The sequence below is a fragment of the Balaenoptera ricei genome, chromosome 11 (assembly GCF_028023285.1).
Source record: "Balaenoptera ricei isolate mBalRic1 chromosome 11, mBalRic1.hap2, whole genome shotgun sequence".
NCBI classification, from domain to species: Eukaryota; Metazoa; Chordata; class Mammalia; order Artiodactyla; family Balaenopteridae; genus Balaenoptera; species Balaenoptera ricei.
The window spans coordinates 95,578,938-95,606,475 of NC_082649.1; the positions used below are offsets into that span (position 1 = coordinate 95,578,938).

Sequence of the window (27,538 nt, forward strand, 5' to 3'; positions counted from 1 at the left end):
TCTAACTAGTGCAATTAGGCACAGAAAAGCAATAAAAGACATTCAGATTGGAAAACAAGAAGTAAAACTATATCTATTCACAGAAAATATGATCTTATATATTGAAACCACTAAAAAAAAAATCCACCAGAAAAACTATTAGAGCTAATAAAAAAGTTCAGCAAAGTTGCAGAATACAAGATCAATAAACAAAAATCAATTGTATTTCCATACACTAGCAACAAACACCCACTAGGAAGGCAATAAAAAAACAGAAAATTATGAGTGTTGGTGAGGATACAGAGAAATTGGAACCTTCATACACTGCTGGTGGGAAGAGGAAATGGTGCAGTTACTGTGGAAAACATCTTAGCAGTTCCTCAAAAAGTTAAACATAGGGCTTCCCTGGTGTCGCAGTGGTTAAGAATCCACCTGCCAATGCAGGGGACACGGGCTCAACCCCTGGCCTGGGAAGATCTCACATGCCACGGAGCAACTAAGCCTGTGAGCCACAACTACTGAAGCCCACGTGCCTAGAGCCCATGCTCTGCAACAAGAGAAGCCACCACAATGAGAAGCCCGCGCACTGCAACAAAGAGCAGCCCCCGCTCGCCGCAACTAGAGAAAGCTGCGCACAGCTTGCACAGCAACAAAGAACCAAAGCAGCCAAAAAAAAAAAAAAAAAAAAAGAGTTAAAGAGGTACCATTAACCCAGCAATTCCACTCCTAGGAACATATTCGCCTACACACAAACTTGCACGTGAGCATTCACGGCAGCATTATTTATAATAGCCGAAAGCAGGAAACAACCCAAATGTTCATCAGTGGATGAATGGATAAAAAATGCAGTGTATCCATACAACAGAATATTACTGAGTCATAAAAAGGAATGAAGGTCTGATACGCGCTAGAACATGGATGAACCTTGGAAACATTACGCTAAGTGAGAGAAGCCAAAAACACAAGTTGCCACATATTGTATCATCCTATTTCTATTAAATGTCCAATGCTGTGGTTGCCAGGGAGTTGGGGGAGGGGGCATTGGGAGGTGTATAAAGTTTCATTTTGATGTAATGGGGTATTCTGAAATTAGATTGGGTTGATGTTTGCAAAACACTGTGAACATACTAAAAACCACTGAATTATATACTTTAAAGATGGTTAAAACGATGAATTTTATGTTTTATGTAAATGTTTTACTTCAATTAAAACAACATTTTTTTAACAGTATTTGGTGGCTTCCCTGGTGGAGCAGTGATTAAGAATCCCCCTGCCAATGCAGGGGACACAGGTTTGAGCCCTGGTCCGGGAAGATCCCATATGTCGCGGAGCAACTAAGCCCCTGCGCCACAACTACTGAGCCTGCGCTCTAGAGCCCGTGTGCCACAACTACTGAGCCCGTGTGCCACAACTACTGAAGCCCACGTGCCTAGAGCCCGTGCTCCCAACAAGAGAAGCCACCACAATGAGAAGCCTGCACACCACAATGAAGAGTAGCCCCTGCTCACCGCAACCAGAGAAAAGCCCACGCACAGCAACAAGACCCAACACAGCCAACAATACAATAAATAAGACAAAATAAATAAATTTATTAAAAAAAAATTTTTTTAAGTATTGGGCCCCAGAGAAGGGAACTGAATGAAGGTGGGAAAAGAATAGGAGGGAAATATTCACTTTGTACACTCCTGTCCCTTTTGAATTTTGTACGACGTGAGTTTGTAAAACGCACAAAAAATGTAAAGATTTAAAAAATAAATTGCTGGGCTTCAATTTTTACTGACAAAAGGTAGTAAACTCCAGATCTGGGGATTAATGCATGATTAAACCAGATTTTAAAATTGCCAACTTTCAGAGCCTTTAGAAATAGGATAGCTTCTCCTATGTCTAGGCAGACATGATTGTTTCTGCCTATGGATCAGATCATCTCTCAAAGCCCCCTTTCCATCCTACATTCCAGAAGATCAAGATTTCTGAGTGATGAGACTTGGTGGTATAATTCCCTTCCTCAATCAATAACAAAGGATAGTTACACATTATAAAGTTAACCCCCTTTGGGCTTCCCTGGTGGCGCAGTGGTGGAGAATCTGCCTGCCAATGCAGGGGACACGGGTTCGAGCCCTGGTCTGGGAAGATCCCACATGCCGCGGAGCAACTAGGCCCGTGAGTCACAATTACCGAGCCTGCGCGTCTGGAGCCTGTGCTCCGCAACAAGAGAGGCCGCGACAGTGAGAGGCCCGCGCACCGCGATGAGGAGTGGCCCCCGCTCGCCGCAACTAGAGAAAGCCCTTGCACAGAAACGAAGACCCAACACAGCCAAAAATAAATAAATAAATAAATAATAAATAAATTAAAAAAAAAAAAAAGTTAACCCCCTTTACCTCTGCCATGTTACTATGTGATGTGAATATCAGGCTGCTTCCACCGGTACCCATTCATTCCTCAGCTGAACTGGGCTGAATTCTTTCCGTGTGTGTGTGTGTGTGTGTGATTTTCAGAGTCACCAAACATCAGTGAAAATACAGACACCTAGACCACACCTAGACCCACTGAATCAGAATCTCAGTATCTCGGTGGGCGGGACCCAAGAATGGGTATTTTAAACCACTGTCCTACTCAAAAGAAGTGCAATGTTAGAAGCAGGTGAAAAGAGTTCAGAGGTGGGAGGCACCTTACTTAGCTTTCATATACCTAAAGGTTCTACCTCTAGGAAAAGGAGTCAGCCATTTACGAGAGGGATCTTTCCCAGGACCTCGCCTGCCTCAGGTCTTAAATTTCTTCACTGCAAGGAGCTACTCCTGTGGGTTAAAGGAAGGTAAAACAGGGGCTTCCCTGGTGGCGCAGTGGTTAAGAATCTGCCTGCCAATGCAGGGGACACGGGTTTGAGCCCTGGTCCGGGAGGATCCCACATGCCGTGGAGCAACTAAGCCCGTGCGCCACAACTACTGAGCCCGCGAGCCACAATTACTGAAGCCCGCGCGCCTAGAGCCCGTGCTCTGCAACAAGAGAAGCCACCGTGATGAGAAGCCCGCGCACCGCAACGAAGAGCAGCCCCCGCTCGCGGCAACTAGAGAAAGCCCACCAGCAGCAGCGAAGACCCAATGCAGCCAAAAATAAATAAGTAAATAAATAAATTTTTTTAAAAAATAAATAAATAACCTAATTTAAAAAAAAAAGCAACGTAAAACATTAAGCAAATATCAGTTCCTAGGGTCTCAGTATGAATTACAGTATGAGTTTGCTTTCAAACCCATTAACTGACTGCAAGGCTCCTAAAGGCCAGGACACATCAGAGGAAAGTTTTAATGTAGGGTTAAGACAGGGATGGGGGTCACAGCAAAGCATTACTGATTTAGCCCAGCAAGTCAGAGAGACGCTCGTGAGTGTGCGTGGGGCATGTGGGGTGGGGTAGAGGTGACGTCTTGGGAAGTTTGCAGGAGTATTAGTTATACACTCTTTGTGTAACAAACCACCCGAAAATTGGTGGCTTAAAACAATGGTTTAGTATTTCTCACAACTCTGTGGCTCATACAGGTCTCACCTAAGCTCACTCCCATGGCTGCAGTCAGCAGGGGGGGTCAGCTGGCGCTGGACTCCAGTGGGCTCAGCAGGGGAATGTCCTGGGCCTCTCTCCTCTCATGATATTTCTTTTTTTTTTTTTTTTTTTACATGTTTACCAGTTACCATATAAACTTTTTAAAATTTATTTTCTAATTATAAAATTCCAAAAGTAATAGATTCATATGGTAACAAATGGAAAAAAGAGGAAAGAAAAGTATTGTCATCTCTGCTAATCGTTATGCCTCTAATACCACCTCTCCCTCACCCAGGATAACCAATGTACAAGCCTGGTGTGAACCCTCGCATATTTTTCCTTGAACAGACATATATATATATATGTATATTTATATATGTTTTTATATATGTTACATATGTGTATATATAATATAGTAACATTACAAATAAAGTAGTAGTCTCTAAATAAAATGAAACTCTCTTTTTTCCCTACAAACATACCCAACTGAAGGTACACTTACATACATACCACACACACACAGACATACACACACACAGGGATTAGCTCTAACTACTTGGCTGATTCTTTGACTGGAGAGTTTACATTTTTCTTTTTACCAAAATAAACTTACAATATACATATTACTATCAAGTTTTGGTTTTGCACTATACAATATGTATATACATTTACATACATCACAGATGTGCACTACTTACAAAACAGTAGATATAGATCTATCTTAAAATGTCTTTTTACATAAAAATGTACACAACGTATGATTTTATGTAAATGGTATCATATCTTGTATGGCACAGTGAGCATTTAGAGATGACTTTTTTTTTGGCTGCATTGGGTCTTTGTTGCTGCACGCAGGCTTTCTCTAGTTGAGGGGAGCGGGAGCCACTCTTCCTTGCGGTGCGTGGGCTTCTCATTGCGGTGGCTTCTCTTGTTGCAGAGCACCAGCTCTAGGCGCCTGGGCTTCAGTAGTTGTGGCTCGTGGGCTCTAGAGCGCAGGCTCAGTAGTTGTGGCGCACGGGCTTAGTTGCTCCACGGCATGTGGGATCTTCCTGGACCAGGGATCGAGCCCATGTGCCCTGCATTGGCAGGCGGATTCTTAACCACTGCACCACCCTCTCATGATCTCTCACTCTGGGATTCTTCATAGCATGGTGGTTGCAGGGCAGGGTTCCAAGAGGCAAAGGCAGAAGACGAAAGGCCTCTTAAGGCTCCTAAACTTGCATACAGTCACTTCTGGTACATTCTGTTGGTCAGTGCAAGCGCCTAGACCAGCCCAGACTCAAGGTGTGGACAAACAGTCTCTACCTTTTCATGAGAGTGGCTGTCAAATATCTTTGCAACGTTTTTCAGTCTCCCACAGGAGGCAACATGAAGACCCTAGACATTCAGAGAAGAGGCTTCAAATTTGATGAGGGGAAGTGAGAGATTACTGCTAAGAGGAGGTCCAAAGACATGAACACTGCCCAATTCAGACCTTTTCCTTGGACTCACCTACTGTACACACCTCCTTAAACCCAAAGGAGGGAAGAGCCAGACAGTACACGTCTCTGCCTTTCACTAAATCTACAGTAGCAATTTCTATTTCCCAGTAAGGAAATGTGAGTTCTTAGCAACTCTAAACTGATTAAAGTCACATAAAATTTAGCATTCAAGTGCAAACAGAGATTGCTGGCCGGTCAAGAATGGGGATGGTCTCTCCTACAGAGTCTAAGCATCTACAGTTACTAAGAGTCATCGTTTGGCCCCATTTTTACAGTGTTGTGCTTTTCACATATTCTAGCATTTAATCTCTGTCCTATGACAAAGGTACCAGTATGAGTCCCAATTTATTAATGAAAACAAGGCCGAGGGAAGCTACGAGAGTTGTTCAAGGTCACTTGAGCTGGTAACAGCAGAGCCGGCATTCACACCCAGTTAGGCTGACCCAGCTCCCACTCTTTTAACCACAACCCCACCCTGCATTTATAAGTGTTTGTTGTCGATGATGATAATGTAGATGGTGATGATGGCTTTGTTCTTTCAAAAACCAAGATATACAATGGTGTTCATTCTGCTTCTTGAAAGGAAATGATTGTGCAAAAAGAAAAACATCCAAAGAAATACCATACAAACTACTACGGATGGTCATTTTCCATGGGAATAAAGAAAACACCTATGGAGTGCTTCCTAGCTGGTGGTCACTGTTCTAGGTGTTTCTATATGTCGCTGTCTTTAAGGTACATACTGTCCCCAGGGAACAAGATGAGAAAAGAGGGAAAACAGAGGTAATCAGACTTACCCAGGGTCACGCCACAGGTCCTGATTCTTAGGTTCTTCCTAAATTGCTACTTTTCAAAAGGATGTTTATAATATAATTATTCTTTTCCTAACCATACCCTGTAAACAAAAGTTAATTTGAAGATATTTTTCCAAAAACAGCCAAGCACAGGATTTGAACAAACACTGGCCAAGTTATCTTGTGAAGTTATCTTGATCAGAAACTTTCAGCCATTTGAGGACCAAAAGCTTCTCTGAGAATTTAAAAAACAAATTCCTCAAATTCCTCAAAGCCACCAAAAATGAAATATTCAGTAGTAATCTTTGATACAACCAGTTTACTTGGGAACAGACATAACAGTTCAGGGAACAGAAATTATTTCAGATCCGAAGTCCTAGTAGGAAAAGCTGAAGGAAATAAGAATTGCACAGTTATAGGGAAAACCTTAGGTAATTATGGCTTTTTAAAAAGGCTTTAGAGACTTTAATTCCCTTTAAAATAGAGAGACTGAGAGCCATTCAAAATAGAATTGTCACAGATAAAGCAAGGCGTATCAGCAATGTTAGGACAGACTGTCCTTCCCATTCTGCTCAATTAAAAGGTTTCAATATTGGTCCAGGTGAACCTTTTGTCTTCCAGTGAGCATTGAGTACCAGACCCTATCCAAGCTGCTGATCACGTACGTTTTACACAGCATAAAATTCACTCGCATTCAGTGTATAATTCAATGATTTTTAGTAACTTTACCAAATGGTGTAACTATCATCATCAGTCAGTTTTAAGTATAGTTTCATCTCCCCTAAGAAGCTCCCTCATGCCCACTTACAGGTGATCTCTGTTCCCAGTCCTAACCTCAGACAACCACTACTCTAGTTTCTGTCTATAAATTTGCCTTTTCTGGTTATTTCATGTTCACACAATATGTGCTTGCCTGTGTGTGGCTTCTTTCACTTAGCATCATGTTTCTGAGGTTCTGACATAGCCTGTGTCCGTAGTTTGTTCCTTTTGGGGGCTGAAAAGTATTCTGTTGCATGCACCGGCCACACTGTGTTTATACATTCGTCAGCTGATGGACAGTGGGTTGCTTCTAGTTTGGGACTATTATGAACAAAGCTTCTCTGAACACTCAGGTGGGATTCTTTGTGTGGATACATGTTTGCATTTCTCCCGAGTAGACGCGTAGGAGTAGAACTGCTGGGCACACGGTAGTTTTATGTTTAACTTTTTGAAAAATTGCCAAACTATTTTCCAAAGTGGCGTGGCCAGTTTTTGAGACGAGGAAGATCATTTGCTCGGAACTGGTCTAAAACCCAGCTGCTACTTCCTACTCGCCCCCAACCAGAAGCACTAGCCTGCACTTCAGTGAGCTCCAGTCTGGATTACAGGTGTGAGGATAATAAGGGTTAGGGACAGAACTGCTGGAGTCACCATGATAGCTTTCCCTGGGCGGAAAGACTTCTCCCTAGGGAGACTTTCTAAGAAAAGTCATCATGGGCATGCAAAATTTAAAGGAACAGAAAATGATTCCCATATAAGGCAGCCTGTAGTAACTGTTTACTGGATCCAGAGTTTCTGTCTGGGATGACGAAGAGTTCTGGAAATGGACAGTGGTGATGGTTGTACAACATCACGAATACACTTAATGCTACTGAATTGTACACTTAAAAAATGGTTATGATGGTAAATTTTATGTTACGTATATTTTGCCACAATTTTTTAAAAAGCAAAGAACAGCACCTGGCCACATCATTCCTTTGCATAAATCCTTCATTGTCTTCCTACTACACTCACTCAGAATAAAATTCAAATTCCTTACCAAGGCCTATAACATCCTGCACAATCTGGCTCCCGCCCCTCTTTCCGCCTCTGCCATTCTTGGTCACTTTGGCCTCCTTTCTCTTTCTTGAACCTTGAGCCTGTCCTGCCTCTAGGCCTTTGCTCCTGCTGGTCCCTCCCTCCAAGGCGCTTCCCAGTTCTCCCGGTGGACTCAGCCTCATCCTTCAAGCCTCAACTCAAATTCACCTTCTCAGAGAGACCCTCCTTAGGTAGCATCCCCAAGGCTGTCTGTCTCTCTTCCTCCATGCTTTGTTTATTTCCTTCCTAGCATTTACTACAAGCAGTAATTATCTTGTACTATTTTTTTGTCTCCCTCCCCCAGTGGAAGTAAGCTCCATGGTGGCGAGTTCCTTCTCTGTTTTGCTTACCGCTACCCCTAGCACAAACATACTACCTGGTACAGAGCAAGCCTTTGAAAAATATTTGTTGACTATGATAAATAAATAAAAAGAGCTCTCAAGTGTCAAGGAATGAGACTTAATTGCATTTTTAACTATGTTAAGCTTGCATTTAAACATTCATTTTGAAGTTGATTTTTTAATAAAAAATAATAGCCCTCACTGGCCTAGTTTCACACTAATGATTTTTACAAGACTCTTTCCCACATACAAGTGTGATATGGAAAAAAATAATCTGGGAAGATTTATTTGCCTTGTATAAATTCTTACTTTTTAAAAACCACTTATAAGAGTTAGACAAAAAAGATTAAGATATTTCTGAAGCTCCTTTACACACAAATTATATATTTTAAAAAAAGATCATAGAAAAAGGAATCACACACCCTTCTAATAAAATATTTTCCATAACTCCTTTGCTTAAAGTCAAAAGAATGAATACTAAATTCTAAAATTGTAATGGGGAGTAGACAAAAAAATTCCCAAGAGAGATGGAAGAAAATTGAATTCACATATTAAAATTCTATAATATCTATGGAGTCTTCACTCTTGTATTCTGGCTACATGGTAAGTTTACTATTTGTAACAAAAGTGACAAATTCAGAATTACTTACCCAATGGCAATGCGCCTATTGGTCAAAACTGCAAAATGTAAGGAATCCACTCTAAGTCCGATCCTCTATCCTCTGGGTATTCAGTGCCCTACCACTATGGCACCCTGCCTTGAACTGTCATCTAAGGCAGCATTCCATCATCTTGCCCCAGTTAAAACCTACTTATTCTATGTCCAATCCTTCAAGCCAGTGCTATAGGCAGAAAATCTGATAAACTAAACCATAACGATGTGTTAATGGAACCCAGAGCATTTATGCGCCACCACGGATTGTCCACTAACATATGTTAGCAGTGGCCTCTTAAAGACAAAGTCTTAATAAGAAGGCATGGCTGTGGCTTCAGTAGTGAAATCCAGGGAGCACCAGAGGAGACAAAGGTTTTAGATGAAAAAGCAGAGCCTGAGGCACCCACAAAACACAAAGAGGAGATGACCAGTAGGTTTTTGGATTTGTGAGTCTGAGACTCAGGAGAGAGATCTGGGCTGGAAAAAAATAGACTTGGGAACATCAGCCCATGAATGATCATTAGAACCAGGACAGCATGAGTACCTCAGATTGTCCAAGGAAAGTGTGTCCAGTTAGAGGAGAGAATTACTCCTCTTGGTTTCTGCTGGCACCTTTTTCTGTCTGCCTCTCTCCCAGAGCCTGCTGCCATTGCGGCCACCTCCATTCTTTTTCAACTCAGCAGCAAGAGTGGTCCTTTTGATGACTTGATTCTTTTCCTCAAAACTCCCCAAAGACCACCCCCATCTCCCTGAGAAAAGACCAAGTCTTGACAATGGCTTACAAGGACTACAGGATCTGGAGCCCGTTGCTTCTCTGACCTCATATCCTAGGGTTCACTGCACCCCACCACCGGGGGCATTCTTCCTGTCCTCAGACAGCCCAGGCTCACTCCTTGCCTTAGGGTTTTTGCACTTCTGCACTCTCTGCCTGGGATGCTTTTCACTTGTCCTATTTTTTTTTTTTTTTAATTGGGGTATACTTGTTTTACAATGTTGTGTTAGTTTCTACTGTACAGCAAAGTGCAGTTCCCTGTGCTATACAGCAGGTTCTCATTAGTTATCTATTTTATACATATTAGTGTATATACGTCAATCCCAATTTCCCAATTCATCCCACCCCCTTTTCCCCCTTTGGTGTCCAAACGTTTGTTCTCTATGTCTGTGTCTCTATTTCTGCCTTGCAAACAGGTTCATCTGTACCATTTTTCTAGATTCCACATATATGTGTTAATATACGATATTTGTTTTTCTCTTTCTGGCTTACTTCACTCTGTATGACAGTCTCTAGGTCCATCCAGGTCTCTACAAATGACCCCATTTCATTCCTTTTTATGGCTGAGTAATATTCCATTGTATATATGTACCACATCTTCTTTATCCATTCCTCTGTCTATGGGCATTTAGGTTGCTTCCATGACCTGGCTACTGTAAATAGTGCCACAATGAACACTGGGGTGCATGTGTCTTTTTGAGTTATGGCTTTCTCTGGGTATATGTCCAGTAGTGGGACTGCTGGGTCATATGGTAATTCTATTTTTAGTTTTTTAAGGAACCTCCATACTGTTCTCCATAGTGGCTGTATCAATTTACTTTCCCACCAACAGTGCAAGAGGGTTCCCTTTTCTCCACACCCTCTCCAGCATTTATTGTTTGCAGATTTTTTGGTGATGGCCATTCTGACCAGTGTGAGGTGATACCTCATTGTAGTTTTGATCAGGCTCCCTGACTTCAAACTATACTACAAAGCTACAATAATCAAGACAGTATGGTACTGGCACAAAAACAGAAATATAGATCAATGGAACAGGATAAAAGTCCAGAGATAAACCCACGCACCTATAGTCAACTAATCTATGACAAAGGAGGCAAGTATATACAATGGAGAAAAGTCAGTCTCTTCAATAAGTGGTGCTGGGAAAACTGGACAGCTACATGTAAAAGAATGAAATTAGAACACTCCCTAACACCATACACAAAAATAAACTCAAGGGACTTCCCTGGTGGCGCAGTGGTTAAGAATCCGCCTGCCAATGCAGGGGACATGGGTTCGAGCCCTGGTCCGGGAAGATCCCACATGCCATGGAGCAACTAAGCCCGTGTGCCACAACTACTGAGCCTGCACTATAGAGCCCGCAAGCCACAACTACTGAGCCCACGTGCCGCAACTACTGAAGCCCGCGCACCTAGAGCCTGTGCTCTGCAACAAGAGAAGCCACCGCAATGAGAGGCCCGCGCACCGCAACCAACAGTAGCTCCCACTTGCCGCAACTAGAGAAAGCCCGCACGCAGCAATGAAGACCCAACGCAGCCAAAAAAAAAAAAAAGAAAAAACTCAAAATGGATTAAAGACCTAAATGTGAGACCAGAATCTATAAAACTCTTAGAGGAAAACATAGGAAGAATACTCTTTCACATAAATCACAGCAAGATCTTTTTTGACCCACATTCTAGAGTAATGGAAATAAAAACAAAAATAAACCAATGGGACCTAATGAAACTTAAGAGCTTTTGCACAGCAAAGGAAACCATAAACAAGACAAAAAGACAACCCTCAGAATGGGAGAAAATATTTGCAAATGAATCAACGGACAAAGGATTAACCTCCAAAATATACAAATAGCTCATGCAGCTCCATATCAAAAAAACGAACAACCCAATCAAAAAATGGGTGGAAGACCTAAATAGACATTTCTCCAAAGAAGACATACAGATGGCCAAGAGGCACATGAAAAGATGCTCAACATCATTAATTATTAGAGGGATGCTTTTCTAGATACCCACAGGTTGGTTCCTTTCCCTTTTTTAAGGCTTTCCTCCAATATCATAATCTCAGAAATGCCTATTCTGATCTATTCTTTCTTTAAATTCCCACCTCCCCCTACCCCATACTCCCTACGCCCCTGTTCTGTTTATTTTTTCTAAAGCACTTATTAACATCTAGTTTTGTACTGATTTATTTTATTATGTGTACACTTAAAAATTTCTCCAAGGGAAGGGAGTTTTGTTTGTTTTGTTTGCTAATGTATCCCAAGTACCTAGAATAATGTCTGGCATACAGTAGTAGGCTCAATATATATTAGTTGAATGTCAAATGAACTCTAAGAGAGAATCCTGAGGACTTGAACATTAAATGTTAGGCAGAAGATCAGCACCCGCCTCTCCCCTCCCACCCTCCGCAAAAGAAATTGACAAGAAACTTCTTGAAAGACAAAAGAAAATTAGGAGATTATGATTTAAATGAATAAAAGGGAGAAGATGTTTCAAGAACAAAGAGGTGGTCAGGAGTGTCAAATGCTGACCAAGAGTCAAATGAGATGAAGACTCAAAGACATCTAGTGGATTTAGGAACAAAGAATGTGTTCACCTTGGAGAGAGAAGTTTCAGTGACATGTAGCTAAGACACACAGGAAAAATTTCAACAGAGCTTACTGGAAGTTAAGAGAAAAGAAAAGAAAAATTTAAACCATGAAATCATCAAGCTTATAAAATACAGATATTAGATTTTACAGTTTGTTTCAGTTGTTGATGTATAACAAACCATCCCAAAACTTAATGATTTAAGACGGCAACAATTAGATTATCACTCACGATGTGGGTTGGTTTCATTCAGCCAGGCAGTTTTTCTGCTTCACATGATGGCAGATGAGGGTGCAGTCATCTAAGGCAGCAGTCAGCAAACTTTGCTATAAAGGGTCAAATAGTAAATATTTTAGGCTTTGTGGGTCATAAGGTCTCTGTCATGGCTATTCTACTCTGCCATTGTAGTGAGAAAGCAGTTATAGATAATATATAAACAAATGGGCATGGCTGTGTTCCAGTAAAACTTTATTTACAGAATCAGATGGCAGGCCACTTTTGGCTGAAAGCCATAGTTTTCTCACCCTTGATTTAGGGGCTGAACTAGGGTGACACATCCAAGGTGGCTCACCGCTGGAGTGCCTTGTTACTCCTCAGTGTGGCTTCTGCATGTGGCTTGGGCTGTTACAGCATGGTGGCTGGTTCCAAGAATGAAAAGCAGACGTTGACAAGGCTTCTAAGGTTTAACCCTGGAACTTTCACACCAGGAGGCATGGTTCACTGGAGGCTACCAAATGTAACAGACAACCACACAACTCTCAGAGTTTTGCTTATTAAAGCTGTGCTCCATTGCACATTCCGTCTGGAGACCCTCACCTAAGGAAAAGACTTGGTGACTTGTAAAGCCATCCTTTCCATCATCAATCCTTTCAAGAGTTCTTTTTTTTTTTTTTTTTGTACCATCAACTGAAAGACTTTATGATTTATTATTTTAAGACAGCCAGAGGAATTATTTCCTTTCCATTAGCCTGGGAAACTCTAGGTCTTCTGACACTCACCCTTGAAAATGCAATTTCCAACACACTGTACTTAAGCTATAAAGCACAACCCATTAACCTTAGATAAGTATGACACAAAAGGGGTATTAGTACTAAGATGAAAACATCCATACTGAACTACTTGAAGATCTATCAGAGTGATGTTATTTTGCAAAAGTAAGTGAATTATAATCTATATGTTCTATATATTATATTCATATGTAATATATCATGTAACATATGCATATATTAACATATAATCTATATGTTCTATATGTAATCATAATTGATGTTATAATCTATATGAATAAATATTCATTTACTCTCTCATCAATTTAAAAATTATTTCTTGAACACTTATTAACTGTTAGATCTTTACTAGGTTGTGGTGATTACAGCCATCACCTTGTTCTTAATGCAGGCTGATAACCTATTAGGTAACCTTGAGCATACAGTAAAACAAAGATTGCATGAAATCAAATAATTTCCAGGGGACTGAAAAAAAGGGAGGAATTTAATTATCATAAAATTTTTGAACCATAGGAGAACTGAGTGCATATACATAATTTTAGGTTGATAGTCTAGTGAACCAATATGGTTTGATGTATCCAGACTACTTTAATCAAATACTATCATTATACTGATAAGAAAATAATACTTGAATACCTACGAGAAGAACTGATTCTACCCTTTAAAAATATGACCAAAAATTACTAAACATGCTGTCAGGGATGTGTGGTTGTACACCAGGGGCAACAAGACACTACCAGGTGAACATATCTCATCTTCTCCATGTCAATTTTACTTTAATATTTTGGAAGAAAAAAATTTTAACTGATGAGGACTTTATAATTCTTATCACAATACAGTGAAATGACGAAATATTTTAAAGGCCTTTACAGGTGAAAATTAAAACAATCTCTATTAAAAAACAGTCAGGTGGGCCTTCCCTGGTGGCACAGTGGTTAAGAATCCGCCTGCCAATGCAGGGGACACGGGTTCGAGCCGTGGTCCAGAAGATCCCACATGCCACGGAGCAGCTAAGCCCGTGTGCCACAACTACTGAGCCTGCGCTCTAGAGCCCATGAGCCACAACTACTGAGCCCATGTGCCACAACTACTGAAGCCTGCGCACCTAGAGCCCGTGCTCTGCATCAAGAGAAGCCACTGCAATAAGAAGCCGTGCACCGCAACGAAGAGCAGCCCCCGCTCTCCACAGCTAGAGAAAGCCCGCGTGCAGTAACAAAGACCCAACGCAGCCAAAAATAAATAAATAAATAAATTAATTAATTTTAAAAAAAAGTCAGGTGAAAGTGGAAATAAAAACCACAACAGTAGTATTTCTTACAAAAAATAAAGCACTATATATGAGAATTTATGGCAGACATTAGAGCAGTGATCAAAGAGAAATTCATAACTTCAAATACTTATATCCATAAAGATAAAAGAAGGAAAACAAGTGAATGACACTCCAACTCAAAAAGCTAGAAAAACAAAGTCAACCAAATAACTTAAGGAAAGCAGTAATACATATTAAAGCAGAAATTAAAATCCCAGAAAAATAAGAGAACTAATTAATAGATTAAAATGGTTCCTTGGGGGTGAGAGGCACACTGGCTAACGTAAAGAAAAAAAGCATGAATATAGAAAAAAGGAAAGTGAGAAATGTCTTAACATGAAGGAAATTTTAAAAATCATGGAAGACTACATTGCACAATCCTACACAAATTTGAAAACTTAGATAAAATGGATAACTTTCTAGGAATACAATTTTACAAAATTGACCCCAGTAGAAAGAAAATTCTTAAGCAGACATATTTCCATTAAAATTTTTAAGGACATTTTAAAGAACTACCCCATAAAAAAATCATCACGCTCAGATAGTTTCAGAGAGGAATTCTACCAAATCTTGAAAATTGGAGTAATTGCAATGCTATGTGAATTATTTCAGAGCATAGAAAACAGAAATGTTTAACTTTTGTATAAAGCAAGATTAACATTCCTACTTAAACCTAATAAATATAGCATATACACATAAACTTAAAGATCAGTCTCACGAATATTGATGCAAAAAAAAAAAAAAACCTAAATAAAACATTAGCAAACAGGATCCAATAGCATGATGGAGTGGAATTTATATGAGGAGTACAAGAATGGTTTGATATTAAGAAATCCTTTAATATAATTCACCATATTAATATAAGAAGAACATTTGTATGATTGTTTTCAATAAATGCTGAAAAGGCTTTTGATAAAATTCAACACTCATTCCAATACTAAATAAAATAGGAAGATGGGTATTTCCTTAACACAATTAAAAAAATACCTAAGTCCAAAAGCCAGCTTTCTATTTAATTGGGAAACACTAGAGACATTCCCACTAAAGTCAGGTATATGGCAAGGATGCCAACTATCTCTACTACTACATGTTTAACACCATATTTGAGTTACAGCCAATGCAATTAGACAGGAGGAAGCAATTTGAATTATAAAAATTGGAAACTGAGAAGTAAAACTATATTTGCAGATGACATATTATACTTGCAAAAGCCAAGTGGTCCAAAGATAAAACTAACTTAAACAAAAAAAGCAGTTCAATAATATAGCAGGATATAAAATTAAGATACAGAAATCAACAGGTACATATACACAAACAATGACCAGCTAAAAGGGGTAACAAAAACAAAACCCCATTTACAACAGCAACAACAACAAAGATAAAATATTTAGATATTAACAAGAAATGTGTAAAAGTTATATGAGGAAATCCCATATGAGCATTTCTGAAACATGTAAAAGTATACTTCATGGAAAGACATTCCTTGCTTTTGGGAAGTATCACCCATCATAAAGATGTCACCTATCCCTAAATTATAAATGTAATGCAATTCCAAAAAAAATACTAATAAGTTTTTGTTTCTGGCACTAGACAAGTTGATTCTAAACTTCATATACATTTTTAAAAATAAGGTGCACAAGAATAGGTAGAAAAACTGAAAAATAAAGGCAAGGAGGGAAGACTAGCTCTAATAGCATTGAAACATACTATAAAACCTCTATAATTATAGCTGTATGGTATTGGAGCATAATATAGACAGACTAGCAGAAAAACTAGGAAGTCCAGAAACAGACCCAAGTATATACGGAAATTTAGCATTAGACTATATATTCAGGATAAATACCCAGAATGGCGCAGAGAGGAAATATAGCTATTTTTAGATATCTTTAGATATTATTGCTTATTTTCTCATGGGCTCACCAATAGTGTGTCTGTCAAGGTTTTGAATTTTTGCCATTTAGATAAATGAAAGTGGTATCTCAGTGCAGTTTTAATTTGCATCCTCTTACTATGAATGAAATTTAATCTTTTCATTTGTTCAAGAGCATTTTGCATATTTTTGTATCTTCCTTTTTTTTTTTTTATTTGACAAATTACCAGTTTATTTTATAGACATATTCCCCAGAAAGATACATTCACATTCATTGGGTAGACTGGAGAAGAATATATTTTGCTTTTCTCCCCCTTCTCCCTCCCCCTCCTTCTCTTCTTCTTCCTCTTCTCTCCCCCCCGCACCCCATTTCTCCCTCCCTCCCTTCGTATCTCTCTTTCTCTCTCCCTTCTCTGTTACCACATAGCTAATTGGCCGCTTCCAATCACTGACTTCTATTCTATTCTGCCTTTTACCTCTACCTTATTATTATTATTATTATTATTATTATTATTATTTGGCCTCGCAGTTTGTGGGATCTTAGTTCCCCAACCAGGGATTGAACCTGGGCCCTCAGCAATGAAAGCATGGAGTCCTAACCACTGGACCACCAGGGAATTCCCATCATCCACCTTATTTTTTCTTTCTGCTTCGCCAGTGATGACCACCCCCCAGCTCCCAACTCCACCAACCACCTGAGCTCCTCGTCGTCATCAAGCACAGCCTCTTAGGGACCTGTGGGAGAATTTCTCTGGGAAACACACCCAGGAGAGCTTGACACAGAAGCAGGTGCCATGGTGGTTGAGGGTCATCTCTGGGGCCAGATCCACCTGTGTGGACTTATCTCTCCATCACTAGCTGCCTGGCCTAGGGCAAGCCATTTAACCTCTCTGTGCCTCAGTTTCTTCATTCATATAATGGGAACAAGGGCAATAGTACTTTGTGTGGGTGGTGTGAGGAATAAATGAGTTAACCTGTGTAAGGTGCTTAGAACAATGCCTGGCGTATAGTAAGTGCTCATTAAGTGTCAGTGACTGTCACTGACCCACAGGATTGATTTGATTTCCACTCCTCTGCCAAATGGCTGTGTCCCCCCACGTGACCACCGTGTGTGCACGAGGGTTGCCCTGCCCTTGGTGTTTTCCAGCTTTCTCATTTTCAGTCTGTCCACTGTTACCTCTTCTTTCTCTCAAATCTTGTTTATCCCTGATGGTGGATGATGGGGACTCCCATACCTCAGACAGACTAGTGATGAAGACCTCAGAGCCAGGGCAGGGGGGGTTAGGTGGCTGAACTGGGAGGAAAAGAGGGAAATGGGAATTGTGAACATTCATTCTCTAGATGTACCTTCCTTTTTTAATGAAGGAATTTACATACAATAAAATGTACAGATATAAAGTGTTCAGTTCAATGAATTTTGACAATTGAATACATCTGTGTACACACCACTCAGAACAAGATCTAGAATGTTTCTATCACCCCAGAAAATCCCCTTGTGTTCCTTTCCAGCCACTCCTCCCACCCGCTCCAGAAGCAACCACTTTCTGATTTCTATCACCATAGATTAGTTTTGCTTGTTCTTGGACTTTGTGTAAATGGAATATACATTATGTGTATCTATTTTGTATATGTGTCTGATTCTTTTGCTCAATGTAATTTCTTTTAACATCTTTATTGGAATATAATTGCTTTACAATGTTGTGTTAGTTTCTGCTGTAATGTAATTTTTTTGATTCATCCATTAATCCATGTTGAGCATTAGTTCCTTTCTGTTTATTACTGAGTACAATTCCATTCTATGCATATAACACAATGTTTGCAAAATTAAATTTTATCCTCCGTATGGTTTCTCATTGTTGAGGAATGGAGTTGCAAATATGGAAAGGGAGAATGATAGAATGAATCCTGGGCTATTTGATTGGAACTGGAGCTACCAGTGTGAACTGTGAACTCATAGCTTTTAATATGTATAGACAGATGTAGAAATAACTACAGATATGTGTGGGTATATGTGTGTATGTGCACGTATATACATAGATGTATTCCCTGGCTCTAATAGCATGGAAGCAGTGTCATACCAATAGTAATGAGTACACCCACCACCTATGCCTTGGTTTCTAAATACCATCCTTCATGAAAAAGAATCAGCGCCCTTTGGAGAAATGGCTGATTCCAGGGCTGAGGCAGAGAAAGTACAAGGTCAGTCTGGAATATCTTCTGCCAGACATTAAGAACACTCTCAAAAACTGATGTAGCTATCTCAAAAGGACAGAGGAGGTGGTGTGAAGGAACTTTCTCTGGCCAAACTTCAGACAATATGAGCATCAAAATGCACAAAAACAAGAAGGATTATAACACATTAAATTTTTTAAAATCCACAAGTCCCTATTGTTACTAAAAATAAAAAATAAATGTTGCATAGAGGGAAAGGTTTTATTAAAAGATAGAATAATACCAACTCAAAAATGTAAGAAGAAATGACAGAAATAGAAAAATCACCATTTTATAATCACCAGAGGAATAACTGATTCAGACAATAACCACCATAGTGTAGAAGGCTGCTGGAAAACAGGACATTTACGTGATCTCATGTGAATTCCTTATTAATTATACAGCAGGCACCATATTAACCAAGTGATCAAAGTGAACACTGCCAATAATTGCGCACACCGATATCATGTTTCCCTGACGGGATGCACTGAGAAGTACATAGTATTCCATCCAAAAATGTTGAATCTCATCATAAGGAAAGAATCAGAGAGTTCCAAATTAAGGGACGTTTGGCAACTGGAGCTTGGGCTCCAAAAATATCAATGGCATGAAAGACAAAAAGAGGAGACTAAAGAAATAAGAAAACCAAATGCAATGTGTCATCCTTGACTGGATCCCAGAGCACGGGAAAAAAAAAAAAAAACACAAACACTTTAAAGAACATTATTGAGATACTTGGGGAAATTTGAATATGAGCTATATGTTAGATAATATTATTGCATCAATGTCAAATTTCTTGAGTATAATAATTAAATTGCAGTTACGTAAGAGAATGTTTCTGTTCTTTGGAGGTATAACTTTAAGTACTTAGGGATGAAGTGTCATTGTACCTGCAACTAACTCTTAACTGGTTTAGAGGGGAAAAAAGGGGAAATATCTTTAGGTTCTTTTGTGTGTATCTTTGCATAGGTATGTGTGAAGAGAGAGAAATAAAGTGGATGTGGCAAAATGTTAACAACAAATCTGATGAAAATGGGTGTTGATTGTACTATTTTTTTTCAACTTTTCTGTAGGTTCAAAATAAAAATTTGGGATAAAACATTATTTTTAAACTAAATGGATTCAATACAATTCACAAAATATTTTTCGTTTTAAACAGGAGACTTCAAAAAGATGTTTAGACTGACCATGCTTGTTTTGCACTATGACCCTAGACCCCCCAGGAAATAAACACTACCTTCAAGGTCACTTCAAGGTGAACAGTCCTTCAATGGGGAGGTTCAAGGAGCTTGGTCGGGGGGATAGGATGCATCCCTTTGGGGCTGGCTGGATGCCTCAGTTCATTAGAATAGGTCAAGGTCACTGCTGGGAGTGAACCTGTTTCATCTCCACAGCCACCTCTTCCAGTTCTTCTGGCAGTAGCCACTATTCCTTCGAGGAACTGTGATTCCCACTCCACGTGCTTCTGTTGGAGATGCCAATCATGGGACCCTGTTCCCTCGCCAAAGGATCAATAAGTAATCCAAGACTGGCCAATATAGACCCCAGCCTCGTGGCCACAGAGATTAGCGCAGGGAAGGGTATGTGACCTAAGCTGGGTCCATCAGGCTCCTATCCTGATATTTTGTTAACGGATGCTCACCTTCCTCTGGGTTCCTTTGGACAGGATAATGTAAATCTGGAGCTGTCTGTTCCAGCAACAAAAAGAGTCGAGACTACCACGCTCAGTTGCTGTGCTGTTCTGCAGGGTGAGGTGCTGGCTTTGCTTTGGCATCGTTCAAGTCACTGCAGCTCCGTGATTACTGTTCCCTCGTGGACCTTGTGACTCCTGGGTCACCTGGTCCTGATTTATAGTTGTCTCACCTTACCCTCGGTTTTGTTTTCCACTCTTTCAGTTACCCACGGTCAACCGCAGTCTGAAAATATTAAGTGGAAAATTCCCAAAGTAAACAATTCATAAGTTTTTGGGGGGGGGGGTTGTTTCTTGTTTTGTTTTTGTTTTTGTTTTTGCTGCACCGTGTGGCTTGTGGGATCTTAGTTCTCTGACCAGGTATCGAACCCAGGTCACAGCAGTGAAAGCACCGAGTCCTAACCACTGGACCTCTAGGGAATTCCCAACAATTCGTTAAGTTTTAAATCACATGCCCTTCTGAGTAGCGTGATGAAGTCTCGCGCCATCTCGCCACATCTCGTGATATCTCTCCCAGGACACGAGCCATCCCTTTGTCCAGCGTATCTCGCCTGTCAGCCACTTAGTAGGCCTCTCAGTCATCAGATCTACTGTCGAGGTATCACAGTGCTTGCGTTCAAGTGACCCTTATCTTACTTAATAATGGCGCCAAAGCGCAGAAGTAATGATGCTGGCAATTCGGATAATGCCAAAGAGACGCCACAAACTTCTTCCTTCAAGTGAAAAGGTCAAAGTTCCCCCACTTAATGAGGAAAGGAAGAGAAATCATCTGCTGAGGTTGCTAAGATCTACGGTAAGAATGACTCTTCTATGGGTGAAACCGTGAAGAAGGAAAAAGAAATTCATGCTAGTTTGGCTCTCAAACCTCAGACTGCAAAAGTTACAGCCACAGTGCATGATAAATGCTTAGTTAAGACGGAAAAGGCTTTAAATTTGTACAATAAGATATTTTGAGAGAGAGAAAGAAACCACCTTCACACCATGTTTATTACAGTAGATTGTTATAACTGTTCTGTTTTATTTTTAGTTATTGTTGTTAACCTCTTACTGTGCCTAATTTATAAATTAAACTTTATCACAGGTATATATGTATAGGAAAAAAACAGTTTATATAGGGTTTGGTACCTATGTATCTGTAGTTTCAGGTATCCATTGGGAGTCATGGGATGTATCCCCTAAGGATAAGGGGGGATTACTATACAGGCAGCATCTTACGCCACAGACTGAGCTCTATTTTATAGATCACGCGGCACATATGCATGTGGGCACACGCGAGCACCCATCCACACTCCTGCAAAATGCCTTATTTGCCGAATCCCTGCCCTCTCATAGGTCATTCTTTCTTTCAATAAACATAGAAGACCAACTGTGAGCAGACGTGGAATGCAGTGCTGTGGGCCGGCGTGGCCCAAACACCACCCTGATTGCCAAGAATTCCCCCAGAAGGCTTATCAACACGGCTCTGTGGGGCCCATGCCTAGAGATTTTGGAGACACTCTGTGTGTATTTAACAAGTCACCCAATGCCTATTCCAGTCCAGAAAACACTGCAGGGGGAGCCAGGGAAATCCAGGTGAACGCGGCTCAGAGCTTTTTCTCGGGGAGCATTTAGATCAGCGGGGACGAAGGCAGCAGAAATCAGTGAGGCGTCCAAAGCGAACGCTGCAGAGAGTCAGCTGAGGAACCTGAAGCTAACCGGACGGGACGTGCGGCGGGGTCTTGCTCACGGGTGCTCGCGGGGTCTCTCTTCTACTTATCATGCCTGCTTCGTGTCTCAAAACAGTGCCTTCAGAGGGAGGACTCAGCCTGACTATTTCACAACAAGTTCACGTTGGCAGCTGGGGAAATCAGGCCATTTAGGGAGCTGCTGCTGGTGCCTCGTGGTGGAGCTAGATGGGGGGGAGAGGGAGGAGTGTCAGTGTGGGGTGGGCGTGTTGTAGTGTGTGTGTATGTACAGCCTTACCTAGGGCTCTTGACCTGCATGTGTTCACAACAACCTTTCCAAACCATATGTTCTCAGCAAGGGGACAGTGCTGATGGGGTCACATAAAGCTCTAAGTGAGCTTTTTGCCAAATCAGAGAGTGTGCCACTTACAGTAACTTTCTGGATAAAAATCACAGGGTGTTGTAGTCATAATAACTGTAGTTTATTGGCCAAATTGTTACATGCCAGGGAACATAATAGCTGCTTTTTGTAATTCTCATTTAATCCTCTCAAGAACCCCCTGAAATTAGTACTATTATCCTTATTTGACAGATGGGGAAATGAAACTTAGAAGGGTTAGTACAACCTTTTGTTTGAGTTCTTAAAGTGTGTTTGTAAGTGATCCTTAATAGATATTATAATCTAATGTATATCAATTAAGTTGCAAGATGTTTCCTCAACTATTACTTATTTGACAAATATTTATCGAGCACCCCTTAGATGCCTAGTTCCCTGCTAGATGTTATAGGAAAGATTGAAAAATATCATAAATAGCTCTCTCCTTAGAAGCAGTTCATTTGGTCTGGAGGTAAAATCATAAAAGGACATTTTTGTGAGCTACTTTCCTTATTTGTGTTGCACTTTTACAGCAAGAGGACTTGGACTTGGACTTGTGTAAGTCTCTGCTCCTCCTTTGCCCCCTAGGGGTAAGGAAAACCATTTCACTCACCTTTGTATTCCTAGCACATAGTAGGTGTCTTATCAATGTTGGTTGATTCAATGAACTGTTCGTCTGGGAGTTGGACGGTATGAATGAGCATTCTAACCCTTTCCTTACTCAGAGGCTGGAGGGTTTCGTGCAACTTGCAAATGAACCCAAACCCAAAATAGAACACAGCTATTACTCAGCAAAAAAAGTTTTCAAAATAATGAATATGTTCCATATGCAACCATTCTGAGGTAGTTTTTAACCAACTTCCCTGAATGTCCCATGAGATGCTAATAAGTTTTTCTTTAAAAAGAAAACAATTCCACAGACAAATACATCTGGGAAATGCAGGGCTCAGTAGGATTACAGGATTTCTTTCCTGCAGGAATACTCAGAGCCCATAATAGACTACTGTGTACTGTGTATAAACCAAAAGATGCAGATGGGGAAATGAAGAATACACCGTCTATGATAAGCAATATTTTCCAAATTTCTTTGACAGTAGATTCTTTGGAGGAAGGGGTGAGGGGACTAAAAAAAGAATTAATTGCAGGGCTGGAACTAGTGTGAAGTGAATGAGACACCTAGGGCACAACATTTAAGAAAGCCCCTACCTGTAATGTAAGTTGGTGCAGCCACTGTGGAAAACAATATGGAGGTTCCTCAGAAAACTAGAAATAGATTTACCATATGATTCAGCAATCCCGCTCCTGGGCATATACCCGGACAAAACTATAATTCAAAAAGATACATGCACCCCTATGTTCGTAGCAGCACTATTCACAATAGACAAGACATGGAAACAACCTAAATGTCCACTGGCAGATGAATGGATAAAGAAGATGTGGTACATATATACAGTGGAATATTACTCAGCCATAAAAAAAAGAAAGAATGCCACTTGCAGCAATATGGATGCAACTAGAGATTATCATACTAAGTGAAGTAAGTCAGAAAGAGGAACACAAATACCATATGATATCACTTATATGTGGAATCTAAAATATGGCACAAGGACTTCCCTGGTGGTGCAGTGGTTAAGAATCCGCCTGCCAATGCAGGGGACATGGGTTCGAGCCCTGGTCCGAGAAGATCCCACATGCCGCGGAGCAGCTAAGCCCGTGTGCCACAACTACTGAAGCCCGTGCACCTAGAGCCCATGCTCTGCAACAAGAAAAGCCACCGCAAAGAAAAGCCCGCGCACTGCAATGAAGAGCAGCCCCCGCTCACGGCAACTAGAGAAAGCTCACGTGCAGCAACGAAGACCCAACTCAGAGAAAAATAAATAAATAAATTTATTTAAAAAAATAAAATATGGCACAAATGAACCTATCTACAAGACAGAAACAAACTCACAGACATAGAGAACAGACCTGTCCTTGCCAAGGGGGAGGAGAGGAGGGGGAGGGATGCACTGGGAGTTTGGGGTTAGGAGACACAAACTATTAGATTTAGAATGCATAAACAACAAGGTCCTACTGTACAGCACAGGGAAGTATACCCAATCTCCTGGGAAAAACCATAACGGAAAAGAATTATTTAAAAAAAAGAATGTATATATGTGCATAACCGAGTCACTTTGCTGTACAGCAGAAATTAGCACAACATTGTAAATCAACTATACTTCAATAAAAAAAAAAAAAGAAAGCCCCCACCTGTGCAAAGGCGCTTGCACAACCCAAGCGTGAGCACCTCCCTCAGTTTCACATCCTAGGTGCCTCACTGCCTCACCCGAGCCCCACACCAGAAAGAATGCCCGATACGACCACTGAAAGAACTCTACCATAAACACAATCAGGGAAATGTTCTCTGGCCACTCCTCATTTGCAGTATCTAGTCAGGGGTCATCATTTTAAAGATGACAGAAACATTTCTGGACCTTCTTCCACATGTTCTATAGCGATTCTGGCTCAGCTTAGGGGCTGTGGAGTCTTTTCCTGGCCCTGCGCTGGAGGCAGAGCCTTACTGTGGAGGGCTGGCCAAGGGCACCGGAACCCAGGTGGTGTTCTGAGCAGAGCCAGGCTGCCCCTTTGAGCTGGTCCAGGGAAAGGAAGTCCAAATGGAACTGGTCTGTTCCACACACCGGAAATCACTGGTTGCTCTGTTTCTTTCATTCTTGAAAACAGCAGACGAAGAGAAAGTCAGTAAATGATTCCTAATGACTAGGACAATGTCTGGGGCTCAATAAATAGAATGAATGAATGAGTGAACAAATGAATGTATGAACATATGAATCAGATAGAGGCCCCTGCCTTCTTTTTAGAGTCTCTCTTCTGAGACAGATGTTCTGCTTAGATCTTTGCTGTTTTCCATTTGTACACTCGCTTCAATGTCCCTCCCAGTGTAAAGCCCTGTTTGATCCTACAGCTAATGACTAAAGCTGGTTGGGGCAGAGAGCCTGAGAACAAATTGTTTGTTCAAGAAAGTGTGTACATTCTACAAACTCACTTTTCTTTCCCTCTCCCATTTTCTTTCTTCCTGTTTCTTTAAATCCATGAAAACAATCATCTTGAAAGTTTCACAGTGGCATACACTCAGATGCACTTAGGATACTCGTGAATTCAATGTCAATATAACTCTTATACCCTTTTTTTTTTTTTTTTTGGTTTGTTTTAAGTAAAAAAAACTTCAGGGGAAACCCAATCCAAATAAATGTAGTAATATATATAGCTTTTCAAATGGCATGCTTAAGTATCAGGTAACAAAGTTTTGCTTGGTTATCAATCTAATTAGACTCTAATACAAGCAAGTGATAGTAGATAGTTCTACATTATAGTCCAGTTCATGGAAGAATTAAGAAGCAGAAAGCGCATATCTGTATAATTAAAACGGTTACTGCATTCACTAAATATCTATATATTCCCTGGGCAAGAATTCGGGTTTCCTGAGAGGGTGCCATTAGGATTTTCACACTCCAGGTCGAGAAAACTGAAAGAACCACTGTGTTCCTTCTCTTTCCAGTATTTGCATTTTATGAGATCAAACTCTTTTAAGTAACAATACACATTTTCCCTCCGTGACTAAACATTTCATCTAGCACTTATGATGCTAGTAACATATTCAATACCTTCTGTAATCACATGGTTGAATCACTGAGGAAACATGCAACATACCCAGCCCTTAAAAGTCACTAAACCTTACCCTCCAAACTGCAAACAGTGGAGATCAAAAGTTGTCCATTTTATGTGCTGCTCTTGCATTTTACCTTTGCATATTTTTCAGGGACCCCTTCACAGCAACACACAGAAGCAGAGAGAAAGGAAGCACCTTTCCACGTGAGAAGAACCTTGGATTCTACTCCTGAACAATGGGTGGTATTGGGTGAAAGTATGAATTTACCAAAAGCCCACAAAGCAAATCTTTTCTACCTCTCAAAAATGTAGCTGGCATAACATCAAGGCTGTGTACCAGGACCTCCTCGGGCTCTTGTGCCAGGACAAAAAAATCTCTTGTGCCAAATGAGGAGGGAAATATGCCCTTGGGTTTGAGTTGACTTGTTTATAGAAGGAGGCAAACAGCATGGGTTTTAATCCCACGTGGGCTACTTTGCTGACTCAGTTCTGACGAGTCACATTGTACCTTAACTCATAAGGGTTGGTTTCCCATCAAAGAAGGGCAGTTTTTAATTGGTCACACCATTTTGCATGGCTGTTTATCCTCAGGTGATTTCAGTGTGGTATCAGATATTCTAAGAATCTGGTATTAATACAATAACAAAAACGGCCTCAGGTAATTGACTTGGCTTAACTGGTCCCATGCTGGTGATGGCACTGCACATCTTGAGTCTTCCTAAATTACCATAGGTGTTCAGTTTGGTTTCAAAGGGTATCCCTCCAGGCAAAGTGAATTGAGGAAGCTGAATTATCAAACAAAATTCTACAGTATTGTAGATGATTGAGTTTAACTCATAACAAGTGCCAAGGTACCAAAAAACACCTAAGTATTACTATTAAATAAACTGCAGATAATCTGGCCCTTGGCTACCAATTCAACCTCTTCTTGTGTCACTCATCCTTCAGTCATGACCCTCGAATCACAATGGTCTTGTAACTGGTCCTAGAACATGGCAAGCCCCTTCCCATCTCAGGGCCTTTGCCCTTGCAGTCCCTTCTGTTGAATGCCCTTCTCCTGGCTAGTCTCCGATGGCTGGCTCCCTCTCAATCCTTAGGTCTCAGCCTAAACATTCCATCATCAGAAGGGCCAGTGGCCTCCTCATCTCTTGCCCCATTATTTTTCTAGGAACCTTGTTCATTTCCTTCATGGCAGTCGTCATATTCAGAAATTAATTGACTTTGTTTACTCATTTATAGTCTGTTTCCTCCCTCCAGGAACATAGAGATCATATTTGTATTTCCAGTACCAAACATAGGAAGGCACTTGCTATGGGCTAAATTGTGTCCTTCCCAAATTCATATGTTGAAGCTGTAACCCCCAATGTGATGGTATTTGGAGGTGGGACTTTAGAAGGTAATTAGTGTTTAGATGAGGTCATGAGGGTGGGGTCCTCATGGTGGGATTAGTGCCCTTATATGAAGAGACACCAGAGAACTAACTCTCTCTCTCTTTCTTTCTCTCTCTGCCATGTGAGGACACAGTAAGAAGGCACCTATCTGAAAGCCAGGAGGAGAGCTCATGCCAGGAACCAACCATGCTGGCTTCCTGATCTTGGCCTTCCAGCCTCCAGAACTGTGAGAAAATAAATTTCTCTTGTTTAAGTCACCCAATCTATAGTATTTTATTATGGCAGTCCAAGCAGACTAATACAGCATTCAATAAATCTTTGTTGAATGAACGAATATATGATCTCCTGTATGCAATCAACGGTTAACTACATTTTATAATCT

General features: G+C 40.6%; 1 long non-coding RNA gene across 3 annotated transcripts in view; it reads right to left on the reverse strand.

Annotated features, from left to right (window-relative positions):
- The window catches only part of LOC132375170 (uncharacterized), a 136,133-nt gene that overhangs the window by 93,612 nt on the left and 14,983 nt on the right, over positions 1-27,538 (reverse strand). For all 3 annotated transcript variants that reach the window (XR_009505943.1, XR_009505945.1, XR_009505942.1), the window contains exon 2: positions 12,207-12,301. This is a non-coding gene — a long non-coding RNA (uncharacterized LOC132375170). The remainder of the gene's footprint in view (positions 1-12,206; positions 12,302-27,538) is intronic.